The sequence below is a fragment of the Aphis gossypii genome, unplaced genomic scaffold (genome assembly GCF_020184175.1).
Source record: "Aphis gossypii isolate Hap1 unplaced genomic scaffold, ASM2018417v2 Contig00067, whole genome shotgun sequence".
Lineage (NCBI taxonomy): Eukaryota > Metazoa > Arthropoda > Insecta > Hemiptera > Aphididae > Aphis > Aphis gossypii.
The window spans coordinates 13,626-33,042 of NW_026082999.1; the positions used below are offsets into that span (position 1 = coordinate 13,626).

General features: G+C 33.5%; 1 long non-coding RNA gene and 1 pseudogene across 1 annotated transcript; one reads left to right on the top strand and one right to left on the bottom strand.

The window, feature by feature from the left end:
- The first annotated feature begins 2,449 nt into the window (after positions 1 to 2,449).
- On the top strand, positions 2,450 to 9,278 carry LOC126553094 (uncharacterized). The gene is made up of 3 exons (XR_007606445.1): positions 2,450 to 2,566; positions 2,613 to 2,656; positions 9,195 to 9,278. It is a non-coding gene; the product is annotated as an uncharacterized LOC126553094 (long non-coding RNA).
- A 3,530-nt stretch (positions 9,279 to 12,808) lies between these two features.
- On the bottom strand, positions 12,809 to 19,397 carry LOC126553087 (probable WRKY transcription factor protein 1; annotated as a pseudogene).
- Between the last annotated feature and the right edge of the window lie 20 nt (positions 19,398 to 19,417).

A 19,417-nucleotide genomic window follows, 5' to 3' on the forward strand; every position in this document is an offset into this window, starting at 1 on the left:
AAGGAATGAGAAGGATTGGATCTTAAATCCAATAGTCAACGCGAATGAAGAGCTACCTGAAATACGTAAAGTGAAACTAGTACTTGTAGCAAACAACTCAGTAAATGATATATTAGGACACTACTCAGAATGGAACCAAATGATACGAGGAATAGCTTGGCTAATAATCTATTCAACGTTCCTGCGTAAGAAGATCAATGGACCTCAATCTTTAAGAATACATGACTTGAACGAAGAAAAAAACGGTGCTAAGAATGGTTTAAGCGGAGTGCTTTAGCAAAGAGATCTTGTCTCTAGAAAAGGGACAAGAAGTACCAAGAAATAGCCAGTTACGGAGTTTGACTCCTTTCCTACGCGATGGTTTAATACTGGTGGGTGGAAGACTCAACAATTCAGACATGGCGGATAAACATAAGCACCCTGTGGTTAGGTGCAGCTCATAAAGTAACCCGTATGATATTTGAATATTGATATTTCCCGGCCCGTTCAATAGTAGTTCCTGTTTTATTATATATTTTCTAGATTTTTTATAATATTTATTTTTTTTATCTCCACGTAATGATAAAATTATACCGTTGCAAAATTCGTCTTCTGACTGTTGTGTTTTTAATGTCTCAGGTTTTATATTGTCGGAATTCATTTCGAAATCTGTAGAGTTTGCATTAATTTTGTTTTTATCGTTCTCATTTAATTAATATATCTGTTATTTTTGTTGTATAAACGGGGTAACGTGAGAGACAATCTGCCGCCGTGTTCCATGAGCCAGGACGATGTTTTATTTCTAGGTCAAATTCTAATAATTTAAAAATAAATTTAGTTATTCTGGAAGATGGATTCTTTATGGTTTTATAGAATTGTAGGCTTGAGTGGTCACTGAAGACTGTTATTTTCCTTCCTATAAGGTATTCTCTAAAGTAATTAGTTGCAAATACTACAGCCGACATTTCTAATTCCATAGTGATAAAATTTTTTTCACCTCCTTTCAATTTCCTAGACGCGTAACTAATCGGGTGTCCTTTTTCGTTTTCATCTTCCTGTTCGAGTATCCTAGAGAGTCCCTCTAATGAGGCGTCTGTGGTAACAAAAACAGGGTAACCGTCTTTGAAATGTGCCATAACCGGTGCCGTTGTTATCGCCTTTTTTAAAGTCTCAAAAGATATTTCTTGTTTGTTTGCCCAAATAAATTTATTTTCTTTTTTTGTCAAATTAGTTAAAGGACTTGCAATTTTTGCGAAATCTTTAATATATTTTCTGTAATAACTAGTGAGCCCAACAAACGCTCGTACATCTTTAATTTTTTTTGGTATTGGAAATTTCACAATTGCTTCTGTGTTCTTTCCGAGAGGTTTTAGTCCAACGTTTGAGACTGTGTGGCCAAGTAATTCAATTTCTGATTTTAAAAAGGTGCATTTGTTTGTTTTTAATTTTAAGCCGGTTTCTTCTAGTCTAATAAAAATTTGTTTTAATCTAATAAATGCTTATTTAAAACTGTTTCCAAAACAACATATCATCAAGATACGCTATCATGGTTTTATACAAATAGTCGCTAAACACGTTGTTAATGATTCTTTGAAATATTGAAACTGAGTTTTTAAATCCTTGCGGTATCCTTTTAAAATTAAATAGTCCAAAATCTGTAATAAATCCTGTCTTATCTTGGTCTTCTTGTTTTATTGGTATTTGAAAATAACCCTGAGCCATGTCGATAGAAGAGTAGTATTTAGCTCCTTCTAAACTTCTAAAGAGGTCTTGTGATCGTGGTATTGGGTGTTTGTCAGCTACAGTCTCGTTGTTAAATTTTCTGTGGTCTACCAAGAATCGGTATTCCCCCTTTTCTTTTTTGGAATTAAGAAAACAGGCGCAGCGTAACTACTTCTACTTGGTTCAATAATGTCCGCGTCTATCATTTGGTCAATTAATATTTTTAACTATTCTCTTTGTGCCGGGGAAACTCTAAATGGTGGCTAAAATATAGGGTTATCTGATTTTAATTTAATTTCACATGGTTCTATGTTAACACAATTTATATCTAGTGGGTCTGAAGTGAATAAGTGTTTATAGTTATTAATTAGTTTAAGGCTTTTACGTTGTTCGTTATTTAATTCTTGAGAAATTTTGATTACGTTTCCTTGTTTATCGGTTACTTCATTAAACATTTTAGTTATCATAGTGTTTTTGCTTAGTGGTATACATTGTTTTTATATTTTTTTCTACTAATTCTGTCGCCGCCGCGACAATACGGCAATAGCCAATAATGTACATTCCGCTGCCGACCGATCACACACACACACTCACGCACACGTAATCATAGTTATATTTTTTTGTTTATTTTTATATGTTAATTGTCTCTCGTGAATTATATAATAAATGTTATGCAACGGCGCCTTATCGTCTGCCGCCGGACCCTCGGCCGTGTAATATATTATTTTAAGAGTTAGTCTTTCTCCAGCGTTTTCATGCAAATAACGCATTTTCGGTCGTGCGCTAATCGCCGATTGTTAACTTGTAAATTAAAATTGATGTGGCGCGAATCGCCACATTTCGATTATTATATTCGTTTATAAAGGTGCGAATCGCCGTATATATTTCGATTATTATATTCTTTTACAAAGGTGCGAATCGCTGTATACATTTATTATTATATTCTTTTACAAGGGTGCGAATCGCTGTATACATTTATTATTATATTCTTTAAAGGTGCGAATCGCCGTATATTTATTGTCATATTGCTGTTCAAAGGCGCGAATCGCCGTATTTCTACTTATTAATTGTTATAAATTGTTCTTGTGTATTATTTAAATTGTTGTGTATTATTTCTATTATTATTTTCATATTGCATGTGTCATTTTTATTATATAGCTGTATAGGTAGCGGCTGGCCAGCAGTGCTCCACGAATTGTGAGTCCTTTTATTTATTTATATTTATTGCTAATACATATTTTTACCTATTATATTTTATTGGCTGTGCCGAACCGGCAGCATTATATTATATTATTATACATTTTTTTAACTGTTGGGCCAAAAGGGCCGTAATTATTGTCTATATTATTATATTATATTTTTACCACATTTGCATTCGTTTTACCATATCATTGTAGTATTAGTTACCCCTTTCTCTAGTATTTAAGCTGCACTCATACACATACACAAATATACACTTACACACCCAACGCACGCTACCTAGCACTCAGAGAATTACTCGGCGAGCCGTCCAACGCTCTTGAGTTGCTATACGCATTTATACATTATACATATCGGTCGGTGTGTGAGTGTTCTTGCGTACGAAGTATTACGATACCGGGCACACGAACTAATATTGTTTCGGTCTCGGCTTAAACATTTGGTGACCTCGACGTGATCGCGTTAATTACGTATCGCGATTATTATTACTATTATCGCAACTCATAACATACGTAGCGCATAAAATTCTATTTATTGTCATGGTGTTGTAGCTACGTAATATTGCACTCAGCAAAAACTTATTATTTTTATTATAGAATCCGCTTTTTGTTTCTTACGACACATTCGATTTAGAATCGAGTCGGCAGTACTTCTGTAACATAGACTTAGTCATAATATAGCAATGGTTTTAGACGCAGATACGATGAAGGTATTGTCCGAACTTAGGCGTAAACGTGGTGTGGTCAAGGGTGCACTCACCCGTACGTTGAAGTTTATTAATAGCTTCGATCCAATGACAGAGGCCTTGTCATTGCTAGAGTTTAGGCAAGAAGAGTTACCTCAAATAAATAGGAAATTCGACGATGTGCAGTCAGAGATAGAACTACTCAACACTGAGGATCCGTTGGAAGAAGAGAAGGAACGAGAAGAGTTTGAAAAAAACTATTTTGCCGCACGCTCTAGAATTCAGGAAGCTATAACTAACGAAAGGCGTCATAATGCTTCAGGTCATGATACGTCGCATAACTCGAATACGTCAACAAGCCAGTCACGAATACAATTACCACCAATAAAGATCCCGGAGTTCAGCGGGAACATTCAGGACTGGGAACCTTTTTTCGACTCTTTTCGATCTGCAATACACGAGGAAAATAGTTTTACATCGGCTCACAAATTTTACTACCTCAGATCATATCTTACTGGTGCAGCTCTAGATCTGATCAAGGCGGTTCCTATGACGGATGCCAACTATTATGTGGCGATTGAACGGCTTAAGCAGAGATATGACAACAAGAGCCTAACCATACAGTCTCACATCAGATCATTATTAGAATCTCCACACGTAGATAATGCAACCGCAACCGAGCTTCAACAACTACATTCACATGTATGCACGCATATTGCAGCTCTTAAGGCATTAGATCAGCCTGTGGACAAATGGGATGCCTGGCTAATAACTATCATTAGCATGAGGTTAGACAAGGACACGTTACATGGATGGCAACTACATCAGAAGAATACACAACTCCCAAAATATGTAGATCTAGAAGAATTTCTTGCAGGCCGCTGTGTGGCAATGGAAACCTCTTATCAATTTAGTTCCAAACGGGAAGGAACCAACACTAACTCTGTATCTCATCAAAGGGCAAGGGGATACAAGATCAATAACAACTCTGCAAAATTGACACTATTAATCAACAAAAATGACCGTGACAATAAGTGTACTCACTGCTCGGGTAAGCATTGGTTATTTTTTTGCGAATCATTCAAGGAGTTAGACGTCAATAGTCGGTTGACAGTGGTAAGAGATGCAAAACTCTGCTTCAACTGTCTGTCACCGTACCACTCAAAGGATCATTGTAAATCAAAATATAGTTGCCATACATGTAAGGGCAGGCACAACACCCTACTCCATCAAGAGAGGAAATCAGAAGCAACAAGACAGAAGGAGGGTGATCCTTCGAGCTCATCAGAGGAAGATGCCTCGCCGGGCAGCGGTCAGAAAGTGTCCATGCCAGCTCAAGCAACAAGTGAACACGTATTTTTAGCAACAGCAGTAGTCACCGTAAAGGGCAGCAATGGTTCTTATCACAAATGTCGAGCCGTCCTGGACAGTGGCTCACAAGTAAACTTTATTTCAAAGGAGCTTTCGAGAGTTTTAGGATTAAACCAGAGAACAAACGTCCTACCAATATGCGGTATTGGTACCAGCAAGACTCAATCGGGTGCAAGTGTAGACGTAACCATAAGTTCCTCTGTCAAGAAATTTGATGTCAAAATAACCTGCCATATATTGCCTGTTATAGTGAATGACTTATCCGCTATACCAACTCCAAGGGACGGTTGGAACATTCCTAATGAATTTGTGCCTCTCCTAGCAGATCCAACATTCTGTGAATCGGGATCGATTGACCTATTAATTGGAAGTGGCCTTTTCTTCGACTTGATAGGAACCGAGCGTATTCCACTTGTCACAGGGAAGCTCTGCCTACAAGATAGTAAATTTGGTTGGATTGTAACTGGAATGATCGATGCAACTTGCCTTGTAAATATTGAAGAAACTCTAGAGAAAGATTCAGATGTCAATGACAGAACAGAAGATTCGACACAGTACGACAATTCTAAGTGTAATCAGAGATACTTGGAAGAAGACAAGGCCCTACATCATTTCCAGAACAACACGCGACGCAATGAAGAAGGTAGGTTCATTGTGCGATTACCTGTCAACACCTCAACAGACATGCTCGGTAACACTCTAACAATGGCAACCACACGGTTTTTGAGCGTGGAGAGGAGGCTTCAGAGCGACGACAAGCTAAGAACAGAATATACGAGGTTCATGAAAGAATATCTTGAGATGGGTCACATGAAAGAAGTTCAAAATGAAGTTGAATTGCCGGTCCGATCTTGTTATTTACCACACCACGCGGTAAAAAAGGAGTCAAGCTTAACGACTAAAATTAGGGTTGTATTTGACGCCTCAGCAAAGAGCTCCTCCGGGGTATCGTTAAACGACGTATTGATGCATGGTCCAACAGTACAAGCAGATGTCTTCACCATATTGGCTAGATTTAGAATGCACCAATATACATTGATGGCTGATATCGAGAAGATGTTTCGACAAGTGGCAATCGATGAAAGGGACTGGAACTTGCAGCGAATTGTGTGGAGAGATTCACCCACTGAACCATTAAAAACATTCAATCTAACGACTGTAACATATGGAATGAAACCAGCATCATTTCTGGCAACACAATGCCTTGTAACCTTAGCTCACCTGGTACACAACGAATATCCAAGAGCCTCAGAAGTCATCAAAAATGATATATACATGGATGATTTGATGACAGGAGCTGAGACCGAAGAGGATTGTATAAAATTACAACAAGAACTAAACACTATCTTAATTTCCGCCAAACTTCCACTACGTAAATGGTGTTCAAATTCTACTAAGGTGCTACAGCACGTAGGCAAGGGAGAGGCTGATCCACTATACACCTTGGAAATAAAGGATGGTGACACAGTGAAGTCACTTGGTTTACAGTGGAGACCATATCAAGATGAATTTCATTTCAACATAGCTATGGATTCAGCAAGATCAAGATGTACTAAAAGAACGCTCCTTTCCGATTTAAACCGAGTATTTGATCCGCTCGGGTTTCTAACACCCGTGCTACTCAAAGGAAAAATATTCATGCAGCAAATTTGGGCATTGAAGGTTGAGTGGGATAGCCCACTCTCGGCAGACATTGTAGAGAGATGGACAACATTCATGCAAGGCCTAGAGACATTAAAGAACATTTGCATACCAAGGAAAGTGATACCAGCCGCCTGCAATTTTATCGAGTTTCATGGCTTCTGCGACGCGTCTGAAGAAGCATACGGAGCGTGCATTTACTTAAGAACAAGAGGAACCAACGAAACATATCACGCGCAGCTCATGTGTGCCAAAACTCGTGTAGCGCCGCTAAAGGCAATGACAATACCACGTCTGGAGTTGAATGGGGCACTGCTGTTAGCAGAGCTTGCAAGGAAGGTAGCAGATGCATGGGGTAACAATACACATTCAATTCAGTTGTGGACAGACTCAACAGTCGTACTGGGGTGGCTGAACAGTCACAGCAAGCGACTCAAGACATATGTCGCAAACAGGGTGAACCAGATACTCGAAATTACTGAAGCGAGGCAATGGAATCACGTCCGCACTAATGAAAATCCTGCCGACATTGCATCTCGTGGAGTAAAGCCAGCAGAACTCTCGAAAAATACTTTCTGGTGGAACGGTCCAGAGTGGCTGACCCAAGACGCAGAGCAATGGAGGATTTCAGCCCTACCGGACGAAGAGGAAATATTACCGGAAATAAAGCCAGTGCAACTAGCACTTATCTCAATTGATGCATCAAGAGATCTATTAAGTAGATATTCAGACTGGCGAAGGCTAGTACGTGCCGTCGCTTGGCTGAGACGGTTTGTGGAGTATTTACGTCTCAAGAAAAGGGCGTCTTGGAGCCAGCATCTAACAGTCCAGGAATTGCAGGAGGCGAAAGAGGTATTAATAAAAAGAGCACAAGCAGAAGCATTTGGAAAGGAAGTGGTAGCCTTGAAAAATGGTAAAGAGATACCACCCAAAAGCAGCCTCAGATCACTATGCCCGTATATTGACAACGGACTGATATTAGTGGGAGGGCGCTTACAAAATGCAACTGTTTCAAAGGAGCAAAAAAATCAAATAGTACTGCCACCTGATCATATAATTACAAGGTTAATATACAAGGACTGCCATCATAGAATGCTGCATTGTGGTCCGCAAGCACTTCTAGCAGAAGTCAGAAGGACATATTGGCCAACGCGAGGCAGAGCGATTGCACGCACAGTTGTTCGGCAGTGCGTCATATGCAAGAGGGCGAGACCTACGTTTGACCAGCCGATAATGGGCTCGCTTCCGAAGCAACGCGTGCAACACTCTCGTCCATTTACAACTACTGGTGTTGACTTCGCAGGGCCACTGATCATCAGAAGTGGAATACGCGGAAGGCCGGGAAAAAAGGCGTGGATCGCAATATTTGTTTGTTTCTCAACGAGAGCAGTTCACATTGAGGCAGTGGAGGATTTAACAACCAACGCTTTCGTAGCAGCGTTTAGAAGATTCATATCTAGAAGAGGAAAGCCGAACATGATTTGGAGTGATAATGGGACGAATTTTATTGGAGCACGAAAGGAGCTGGCTGTATACGTGACAAAGGTTGATGGTTGTCTAGCATCAGAAGGAATAACTTGGAAGTTTAACCCGCCTGCAGCGCCTCATTTTGGCGGCATATGGGAGAGCGCAGTGAAAAGTGCCAAATTTCACCTCACCAGAGTAGTAAGAGGCACATCCTTAACCCTAAGTGAATTGCAAACACTGTTATGCCAAATAGAGGCATGCCTGAATTGTCGACCCCTTACGCCCATGAGTAGCGACCCCAATGACTTGGAGCCAATAACTCCAGCTCATTTCCTAATAGGAGGCCCGTTGATGTTCCATCCGGAACCAGTGATCGAAGGAAAGGAGATTACAGCGTTAAGGCGATGGAAACTAGTACAAGGGTTGCTTCAGAGCTTCTGGAACAGGTGGTACGCTGAATATGTTCCGCAGCTGCAAATCCGTCAAAGGTGGACGTCAGGTTCGAGGCCACTAGCACTAAATGATGTAGTAATCGTCAAAGAAGAAAACCTAGCACCTACACGATGGAAGCTAGCACGTGTTGTGAAAGTACATCCTGGCAAGGACAACGTCGTTCGAGTGGCTACGGTAAAATTGGCTAATGGTTCAGATTTAACCAGACCAGTAGTGAAACTATGCCGCTTGCCCATTGAGCAAACCGACTAGGTTGAAAAGGTTAATTTTCAACGGGGGGAGGATGTCGCCGCCGCGACAATACGGCAATAGCCAATAATGTACATTCCGCTGCCGACCGATCACACACACACACTCACGCACACGTAATCATAGTTATATTTGTTTATTTATTTTTATATGTTAATTGTCTCTCGTGAATTATATAATAAATGTTATGCAACGGCGCCTTATCGTCTGCCGCCGGACCCTCGGCCGTGTAATATATTATTTTAAGAGTTAGTCTTTCTCCAGCGTTTTCATGCAAATAACGCATTTTCGGTCGTGCGCTAATCGCCGATTGTTAACTTGTAAATTAAAATTGATGTGGCGCGAATCGCCACATTTCGATTATTATATTCGTTTATAAAGGTGCGAATCGCCGTATATATTTCGATTATTATATTCTTTTACAAAGGTGCGAATCGCTGTATACATTTATTATTATATTCTTTTACAAGGGTGCGAATCGCTGTATACATTTATTATTATATTCTTTACAAAGGTGCGAATCGCCGTATATTTATTGTCATATTGCTGTTCAAAGGCGCGAATCGCCGTATTTCTACTTATTAATTGTTTATAAATTGTTCTTGTGTATTATTTAAATTGTTGTGTATTATTTCTATTATTATTTTCATATTGCATGTGTCATTTTTATTATATAGCTGTATAGGTAGCGGCTGGCCAGCAGTGCTCCACGAATTGTGAGTCCTTTTATTTATTTATATTTATTGCTAATACATATTTTTACCTATTATATTTTATTGGCTGTGCCGAACCGGCAGCATTATATTATATTATTATACATTTTTTTAACTGTTGGGCCAAAAGGGCCGTAATTATTGTCTATATTATTATATTATATTTTTACCACATTTGCATTCGTTTTACCATATCATTGTAGTATTAGTTACCCCTTTCTCTAGTATTTAAGCTGCACTCATACACATACACAAATATACACTTACACACCCAACGCACGCTACCTAGCACTCAGAGAATTACTCGGCGAGCCGTCCAACGCTCTTGAGTTGCTATACGCATTTATACATTATACATATCGGTCGGTGTGTGAGTGTTCTTGCGTACGAAGTATTACGATACCGGGCACACGAACTAATATTGTTTCGGTCTCGGCTTAAACAAATTCTTTTTTAATTTTTGGCGTATTTGGTTTTACGATATTTGCTATTGTCATTCCTGTGGGAATATTACTGTAAAGATTAGAAAAATTGTAAAGAGTTATACCGTCTTTATTATTAACACTGAATGATTCTAAAGTTAGAAGCTTGCTTTTGCTTAATCGTTCAATTGGTTCTATTACGTAATTTGTGTCTATTATATTTGTGTTTATGTCGAAGTTTTTAATATTTATTTTATTTTTCGGTGGAATATTTATATTGTAATTTGATACAATTTTTCCTATATATTTTTGTTTGTCATAGTTTATGTTTGTTATATTATATTTTGTTCCTATATTATTGTTATTGCTTTGTGTGTTATAATTGTACCATAGTTTATCCATAGGTATTAAGATATTATTATTTAATTCTAAATTTTTATCTTTAAAATTAATGATTAAGTTATTTTTTATGTTTAAATCGTTTCCCAATAGTATTTTGCAGTTCAATCCTTTGATTACGTACGCATTAATAGAGTATATGTTTCCATTTATTTAGACCACTAATTTTATTTTGCTTAATTGTTCTAATTTGGTATTATCTGCTCCTGTTATAACAATATCTTCCTCATTTTTAACGAGTTCTATATCATTAATTAAAGACATATCTATGCAAGAAATATTAGATCCGGTGTCAATTATTGTGTATTTTTCAATAACTTCATGTTCTACTATTATTGATAATACTCTTGTATTGTAATGTTTGTCTACACAGGTGCATACATGTTTATTAATATTTTTTGGTTCATTGTTAATAGAGTTATTAGAGTTACTTATATATATGTCTTTCATTTTATTTGTTTCAATTGCTGAGCTGTTATTTTTGTTGTCATTGATAGGATATATGTTTTCATAGTTTTGTAAATGGTTGTCATCTTTACCTTCGGCTAGTTATAGGATTTTAATCTTTATAAAGGTATTTTGAAATATAAATTTGATTATATTAGAAATGATATCCCATTTTTTATTGTCTATGCCTGAGCATATTTTAGGCAACGCTAATTTTTTTATTTTATTATCTATGCAAAATTGTTTTGTATTTTCTAGAGTTTTGAAAATATTAGAATACTTAGGTTTGTCATTATAATTATTTTTTGTAATCAGATATAATAACTGTGGTATACCGGTATTTCAGTATACGCGGTATAACCAACTAGGTAAGTTTTACCCTCGTATTCACTAGTTAATGACACTCTCTAAAATAAATTAGAATGGCACTGTTAACTAGTGAGGTACGATGGTGTGCGCTTGTCGATTCTTCGCTCCTTTATAGTGGAAACGACTCGAAAATTACATATGTCCGTGGTACGTATATCCCGGCACTGTTTCCTATATAAAGGTAGGAACGCAAGGAAGACTTAAATGATATTCAACTCGGGTTGTCCTGGTCGGAAACACTTTTTATTAAACTTTCAAAAAAAACACAAAATAAACAATCAAAAATACTATTCGTTTAGCCCGTACTATAACCGCCGCTTCACACGTACGATCGTCGTACCTACACTCGCCGACTCACTCAGCGACAGCGGGACTCCCCCTGCCCGTGCGTACGGCGGTCTTATATACGAAATTTTCTTGTTGCCTCAGCACATTTTGCTTCACCGGCCTCTCCCGTGGTTTATTTAAAAATATTCTTTTATACATATTAAGTAATAATTTTGGACGACTGTCTACAATATACGACATAACCATTGATCGTCTGTTTTTAGGTAAGCTATTTCGTTAGTATTTTTATTTTGTTTAATTAACTGTTTTATATTATTAAATTTGTTTTTAAATTTTAACGCTATTCCCTGGGACATCGTGAGACAAATGCTGACGCAGTGGCCTATTGCCCAAGTTTTGTCTAGTGGACAAATATCTCCGGTTATTCTCTCCGGCTTCTTCTCTATATTTTCCTGGTACTCTTTCTCGACTATTGTCTCTGCTGTATTGCCGGTATTTTGAGTACCGTTTTTCTTCGTTGTTGTTCTTATTACGCTGTTTATAATTTCCTCTTATTTCCCTGTCTTTATCATTTCTGTGTTTATACGTTATAAAATCTCTGTCATAACTTCTATCTCTACTACTTTCCCTAGAACTATCATAATTGTTCTTTCTTTCTCTTGAATATGATCTGTCTCTATTGTAATTGTTGTCTTTGCTATTATCTCTAGAATATCTATTATACAATCTAGTGGGGTAAGGACTATTATCTCTTTTATTATAATTTCTCTCTTCGCTATCATTTCTCCTATACGGGTATGGACTGTTATTTCGGTGCTCACGTTATCATTGTAGAAGTCTCTTTTCCTATTGTAATTTCGTCCTCTGTTTTCATTGTAATCACGATTATTATTTTTTTGTTCATTTTTGTCATCAAAATATACCGATCTTTTTCCTAATAAATTTATTTTTTGTATTTCGTTACTTAATTTGTTTATATTTATTTTATTCTCTCGATCTCTAGAAAACTGTCCTTTATTTGCCTTCTCAATTCATTATTCTCTATTTCTATATCTTTTGTTTTTAGGTTTAATTGTAATACTTGTTCATTTAGAATTTCTGTATATTCACTCATATCACTTTTTTTTTTTTTTTTATCCTAAACTGCATCAGTTCATATTTTTTTTAAATTTTCTTTTAATTTTTTTAAGCTATTATTGTCTTGCATTGAAATATATTGTAAAATGTTATCCTTTCAACCTTTTAAAATATATCCACAAATATCTTTTTCACTCATGTGGTTATTTACCTGCATACATAAACTTTCTATTTCAGCTAAGAAACTTGTGGTAGATTCCTTTTCTCCTTGTCTACGTTTTTCTAGTTTCATTTGCAATATAGTGTCATGTCCTATGGGTTGAAATTCATTTAAAAAAAATGTCCTCTAATTCTTTCCATGACCAATTATCTTTTTGGTCTTCAAGATTTTCTAAAAAGGTATTGTCTGTGCCTTTTACAAAAATTGAAAAATATTTTAGTTTATCATTTTCATTCCATTCATTAATGTCACTAATCTTATTATATTGCTTAAAAAATTTCCTAACGTCCTCGGTCCCAGTGAAATTATCAAGTTTAATCATTAGAGTTTTTTTATTCATTCTTCTTTTGCTCGGTGCAATTGGTGTGGGTAGAATAGAATTAGTGTTTAAATTAGGATTAGCTTGATTATTAGTTGAGTTATTTTTGTTGAGCCCTATTTCCTGATATATGTGTTTTAAGTTTTCGGGAGAATTAATAGAATCCTCAAGATGTATTAAGGTATTTTGGTATAATTGGGTGCTTTGATCTTGAGAGTTATTACCAGATGTGTTTGAATTTTCTAAGATTTTTCCAACTCTATTTGAAAAAGAATTTAAACTATTGTTTAAGTTGTCGTATAGAGCTAATGATGTTGAGTAAGTAGCTGGTGAGCTTTTATTGTTGTCTATTTGATCGGGACTTGAATCGGATAGCTCAGCGTCTTTAAGTAAATTTTTTAAATACATTTTATTAGTGATCGAATTGTTAAGAATTATATTACGTTTTTCAACGTCTAATGAATCATCCACTTCTTCCAAAGTTATAGCTCCTCTTAAATATCTACTTAGTCTAGCTCTTAATTCGGTAGTAGTTCCAGTAGATTTTAGATTTTTATTTTCGCAATATTGAATAAAAAATGGTTTTTTGAGAGTATAGATATCTGTTGCCGTATTTATCGTAATAGAAAGATCCGATCCAGGGTCTTTAAGTTGATTCATTAAACTGTAAATTTGAAAACTTAGTTTAAATAATCCTATATCTATACCTGGTCATATAAAATGTGTTAACTTTAATTAATTACTTTTAACTAAAATTATAACATTTTTGAAATTCCAAAATATTGAGTTAGTAAAATATATTGTTAGAAAAATTTATTTGGAGTGTTTATACAGCCAATTTATACTACTAGATTAATTATATTAAATTATAAACTAATTAAATAATTACTACCCTTACTAAAAATTAAAATATAATTAATTAACGCTAATAATAAATCAAAAAAAAAAGCGGGCAAGTGGGTACCGTTCTGCTGTACATTAGGGGATGGGGTGGATCTCGGACTAGGGTAGGTTAAATTTGAATGCAATGATAGGTATCATTGTATACAAAAACGATTCTGAACGAAGATGATTTGTCAGCCTAGGATATAATTTCCAATGGTTGGTGAAAAAGGTGGTTTATGTTTATGGCCTGAATACACCAAAATTTAAGTTCTTTTATAATTATTGTAAGCTAAACTTATGAAAAATCTTGTATTAAATTTTCAACTCTTAGCTACCTATACAAACATTTTTATGAATTATACCTACAAAATAATTTGCAAATATTCATAATTTTGACGAATTTTCGTCAAGATTTGAACTCAAAATGCTTATAAAAAAAAATTGTGCCTATGTATTCTTATAATTTTTTAATCACTATGAGAATAACATATGAGGAACTTTGTATAAAATTTTCAAGTATTTTGATAGGGTCAAAAAAATTTTATCGACATTTCAAAAAAAAATTTTTAGAAAAATTGAAAATTTCAGTTGTCTATAAATAGCTCAAAAAAACTCAAAATATTTTGAAAACTAAATAATGTAAGGAAAATGCCAATCTAAATAACTGGTAACATTTTCAAGTATCTACTACTTATACTTTTTGAATAATAACAAATATCAAAAATCGTTTGAGGCTAAACCGTTATTTAACGCGGTTTTGTAAAAATTTAAATTTCAAACACTCATAAAAATCTTTTGTCTGAATCCGGTAGAGTTTTTTTTAAAGATATTCGAAGAAAAGTTTATGGAGAATCTTGTACCAAATTTTCAAAATTAGTTATAAAAGAAAAAATTGTTACGATTTTCCAACCACAAAATTACTTGCAAATTTAAGCTATTTTGACATATTCGTATAAATTCGAACTTTAAGTACTTATAAAAAAAAATTGTGACTTACGATTTCGGATTTTTTTTTATCACTTTAAGAACAACTTATAAGAAACCTTGTATTAAATTTTCAAGATTTTCTGGTCAGCCAAAAAATTTTTATCGTTATTTAAAAAAAAAAAATAATTAGAAAAATTGAAAATTTCAATTGTCTATAAATATTTCAAAAAAAGTTTGAAAATTAACTGTATATGGAGAACGCTAATATAAACATTTTGTGAAAAATTCAAGTATTTACATCGATTAGTTTTCGAGTTAGAGCAAAATAAAAAAATCGATTTTGACGAAAACTGGTTTTGCGTAAAAATTCTCGTTTTTCCGTCATTTTTTTTTTTTGTTTTTCTCGAATTTTTTGAAAACTGTTGGAAAATGTTAACTTTTTACTTGTATATGCACCAAGGATATTCACTTTTACATCGGAAACCACCCCCATAGTTTGAAATTGGGTCATTATTTCGACTAGTTATGCTGTATACAGACAAAAAAAAAAAAAAAAAACAAAAAAACAAAAAAAAAAAACGTACATCATTGTAAAATCAATACATTCATCACTTCGTTCAGAATCTAAAAATAAATATATATATATGTTATATTGATAAACGAAAAATAAAAAATAGATCACGTATATATCAATTATAACCAAATACAAATATTCACCTCGAGTGCGTAAAACACCAAAATGATCACAATTGGTCGTAGTCTTCCTGCCGTGAGAATTCAAAAAAATGTTCAAAACGCGATATGTATGAAAGTAAAACACAAAAATGACTTGTATTTAATCTACACAAAAAAAAACAAAAACATAAAAACACAAGTGTTCAATAGAAATCCGGGTAGTGGATTACGAATGACGTTGGGCGCCACTGCAGTATGCCTATATCTCAATGGTACACAAAAAGATTAAAGAACAATTCACACTATTTTGGATTTCTTTATTATTCACAAAACAAACACACAAAAATAAGAACGTGTGCCGTCTCTCACTCGAAACCCGCACTGTCCCTATCCTATGGTGCTTACGTCCTTAAATATTATTTTACAATGTGCTGCCTCAGCTCATTTGCTTCATTGGCCTAATATTACGTAATTTAAACAAAGAAGTAACATTTTTCTATTATTATTTGTTGGCAAATGCCACATACAACAATAGTATAAATGTTGTACGTAATATATTATGTTATCAGAACGATACATATATAATGTTAAAATAACATATTATTTAAACAACTAAAAGTAACTATAAGAGAAAAAAAACAGGGCTAATTTAAACTGTTAACTTTTTCACAGAATTAAATAATAATTACATTTATATAATATCACTGAAATCCATTTCTTCAGAAGTAAATGTAAACTTGCGGGTGACGGAACTAGTGTAGATGTTTGTGTAAATTTAGCTGGAGATGTTTGTGTAATTGTAGCTGGAGATGTTTGTGGTACTGGTGTAAATGTAATATTAGTATCATGAGTTGGAAATGAGTATGGCAATGAAGGAAAATGCATGTTCATCGGATAACTTTGTGGATGATAATTATAATTATGAGTTGAAGGATCAGAAATGTAGTGATTATTTTGATATGTTGATTGTTGTTGATTAAAATATCCATAATCTGCTTTAAATAAAATATTTCATATTGAACAATACTTCTAACTTGTTGGTTGTATTTTTCTCATTTATTTCCAACAAACTGTCCAAATGATTGACTTTCATTATTTACAGATGAGGCTGATGCCACCGTTTCTAGAATTTTAAGCGCTTTATCTAGTCTACCATCTTCTTTGATATTTTTTTTTTTTTTATGGCTGTGTTAATGAACCTTGATTTTCAGAGGTAATTTGTGATTCTTTAGAATGAATTTGTAGTTCTTCAGTATGAATTTGGTTAATTTTGGTTGGATCATTATCATCGGACATCTAAAATAAATTACGGGGATTGTAAATAATGTGTGCATGAGAATTAATAAAAATGATTATGATACCACAAAATATTATTATTTATTTAAAGTAAAAATGTCAAACATGCACAATTTTACTTATTATAATATACAGTGTGTTCGCCAATTTAGGGAATTTCTCTTCCGGATTTTTTTGGAATAAATCCATTTTTTGTTTTTACAAACTGGTGGTATAGAATTACACATTTTCCGATACATATCAAATTTTTTTGAAATTTTGGTCTGCGTATGCTCAGTAAAAACTTTTTTTTTTGAATAGCAAAATCTATTTTGAACATCATATTCGGATAGGTCTATTTTTTTAAAAGCAATTTTGATGTACCTATCAATTATGGTTATAAATTCAAAATTGACTGAATAAGAGCCATGTAAATTTTAATAAATAATACATTTTTTATTATTTTAAAAATTTATAAAATCGTTTATAATTAGTTCATAATGGTTACTTTTTAAATATTTATACATTTTTTTTTTAGAAGTGCCATAAACAAGACTAACATAATATGGGTATAAAATTATAACACTACTAAAAAAAATACGTACAAATATTCAAAAGGTAACTAATAAGAATTAATTATAAATGATTTTATAAATTTTTTAAAATAATAAAAAAAATTTATTATTTATCAAAATTGACATGCTCTTATTCAGTCAATTTTGAATTTAGAACCATAGTTGATACATCAAAATTGCTTAAAAAAATAGACCTATCCGAATATGATGTTCAAAATAGATGTTATTATTTTAAAAAAAGTTTTTACTGAGCATGGTAGAAAAATAGATAGCAGATCAAAATATAAAAAAATTTTGAAATATATCAAAAAATGTGTATTAATATACCACCAGTTTATAAAAAAAATTCCAGCCGAGAAATTCAGTGTTCTCTAAATTGGTGAGCACCCTGTATATAATATATTAATAATAATCAATTTTAAAATGTTAACTTAAATTAATTAGGTAGTTTAATAAATATTTTTTTAACATAATGAAAAAATAAATCAATTATAATTTATGCTGAATAATATACACAAAGTAATTAAAATTAATTAAACAAATGATTACTATGAAATATGATTGTTTAAATATTTATTTGTATTATTATATTATAATAATCGTATTATTTTATATACAACTTCAGGTACTTAATACACCAAAAAAAATGGTTGGAAATTGCAAATGATTTTGAAAGGAAGTGGAACTTTCCACACACAATGGGTTCTATGGATGGAAAACATGTGGTAATCCAAGCTCCTATCAATACTAGGAGTGAATATATTAACTATAAATCTTCATACAGTATTGTCTTATTTGCTGTTGTTGATGCGAACTATAATTTCATATTCGTCGATGCAGGTTGCCAAGGAAGAATTTCAGATGCAGGTGTATTTCAGGATTGTCAACTTAATAAAAGATTAAAATCGAATTCACTAGATTTACCATTATTAGCTCCACTACCAGGTAGACATAAAAAAATACCATATTTTTTTATTGGAGATGGAGCATTTTCTTTACAGAAAATATAATGAAACCTTTTCCTGACTTACATTCTAAAGGCACGCCGCAACGAATATATAATTATAGACTTTCTCGAGCACGTCGGGTAGTGGAAAATGTTTTCGTTATTATTTAATCTGTATTTAGAGTTCTCCGAAAACCTCTATTATTAAATCCAGAAAAATCACAACTAGTTGTTACGACTATAGCACATCTCCATAATTTTTTAAGAAGAAATAATAATTCAGCCGCTATTTATACCCCAAATGGAATATTCGATTCTGAAGTAAATGGAAATTTCATTGAAGGAACATGGAGGAACACTAATAATGAAAAAATACAATACATTAGACCAATAAAGAGAGTAACTCGTAAATCTACTTTAAATTTGATGGAAATACGAAAAGAAGTAATGCACTACTGTAGTAATGAAGGTTATGTTAGTTGGCAAGAAGAATATGCATAATTTAAATAGGTATTTTAAAAATATTTTAAATACTCGTATTAAAAAATAATGTTATCATCAGTAGTTATATTTATCACTTTAGTTTAATATGTTATTATTATTTTTTTAATTAGCTGATAATAAACACGAAATAAAAACATTCCAATATTTTTAAAATTACTTATAAGTTATAACCATATAAAAATTTCTAAATTTACCGTGCATCTTCTTTGTCGAGGAGTATCTTTGTTTTTTAAAAATTCTAGACTTTCAAATGCAAACTATGATGACTTATACACATCTTCGGCACCTTATGAGTGAACAAAATTTTATAATTAACTATAATTTAGTTTACCTGAACCGGTTCCTATACTTTTACGTATTTTCATTTTTTCTCTTCTATACGCAGCAAGTATTGTCACAATTTTAGTTTTACAGTCATTTGCAGTGATTGCAGTTGAAGTATGATCGGACAATTCACTTGCGATTTCATTCCAAGCATCATTTTCAAAATCTTATTTAAATTATTTTTGTTCGTAGGGCTCCATTTTATTTCCTTACTACGATAAACTTCAATAAGTTTTAATACATTTTCATTTGTCCAATTTACCATAGTTACAAAATGTATTTAAA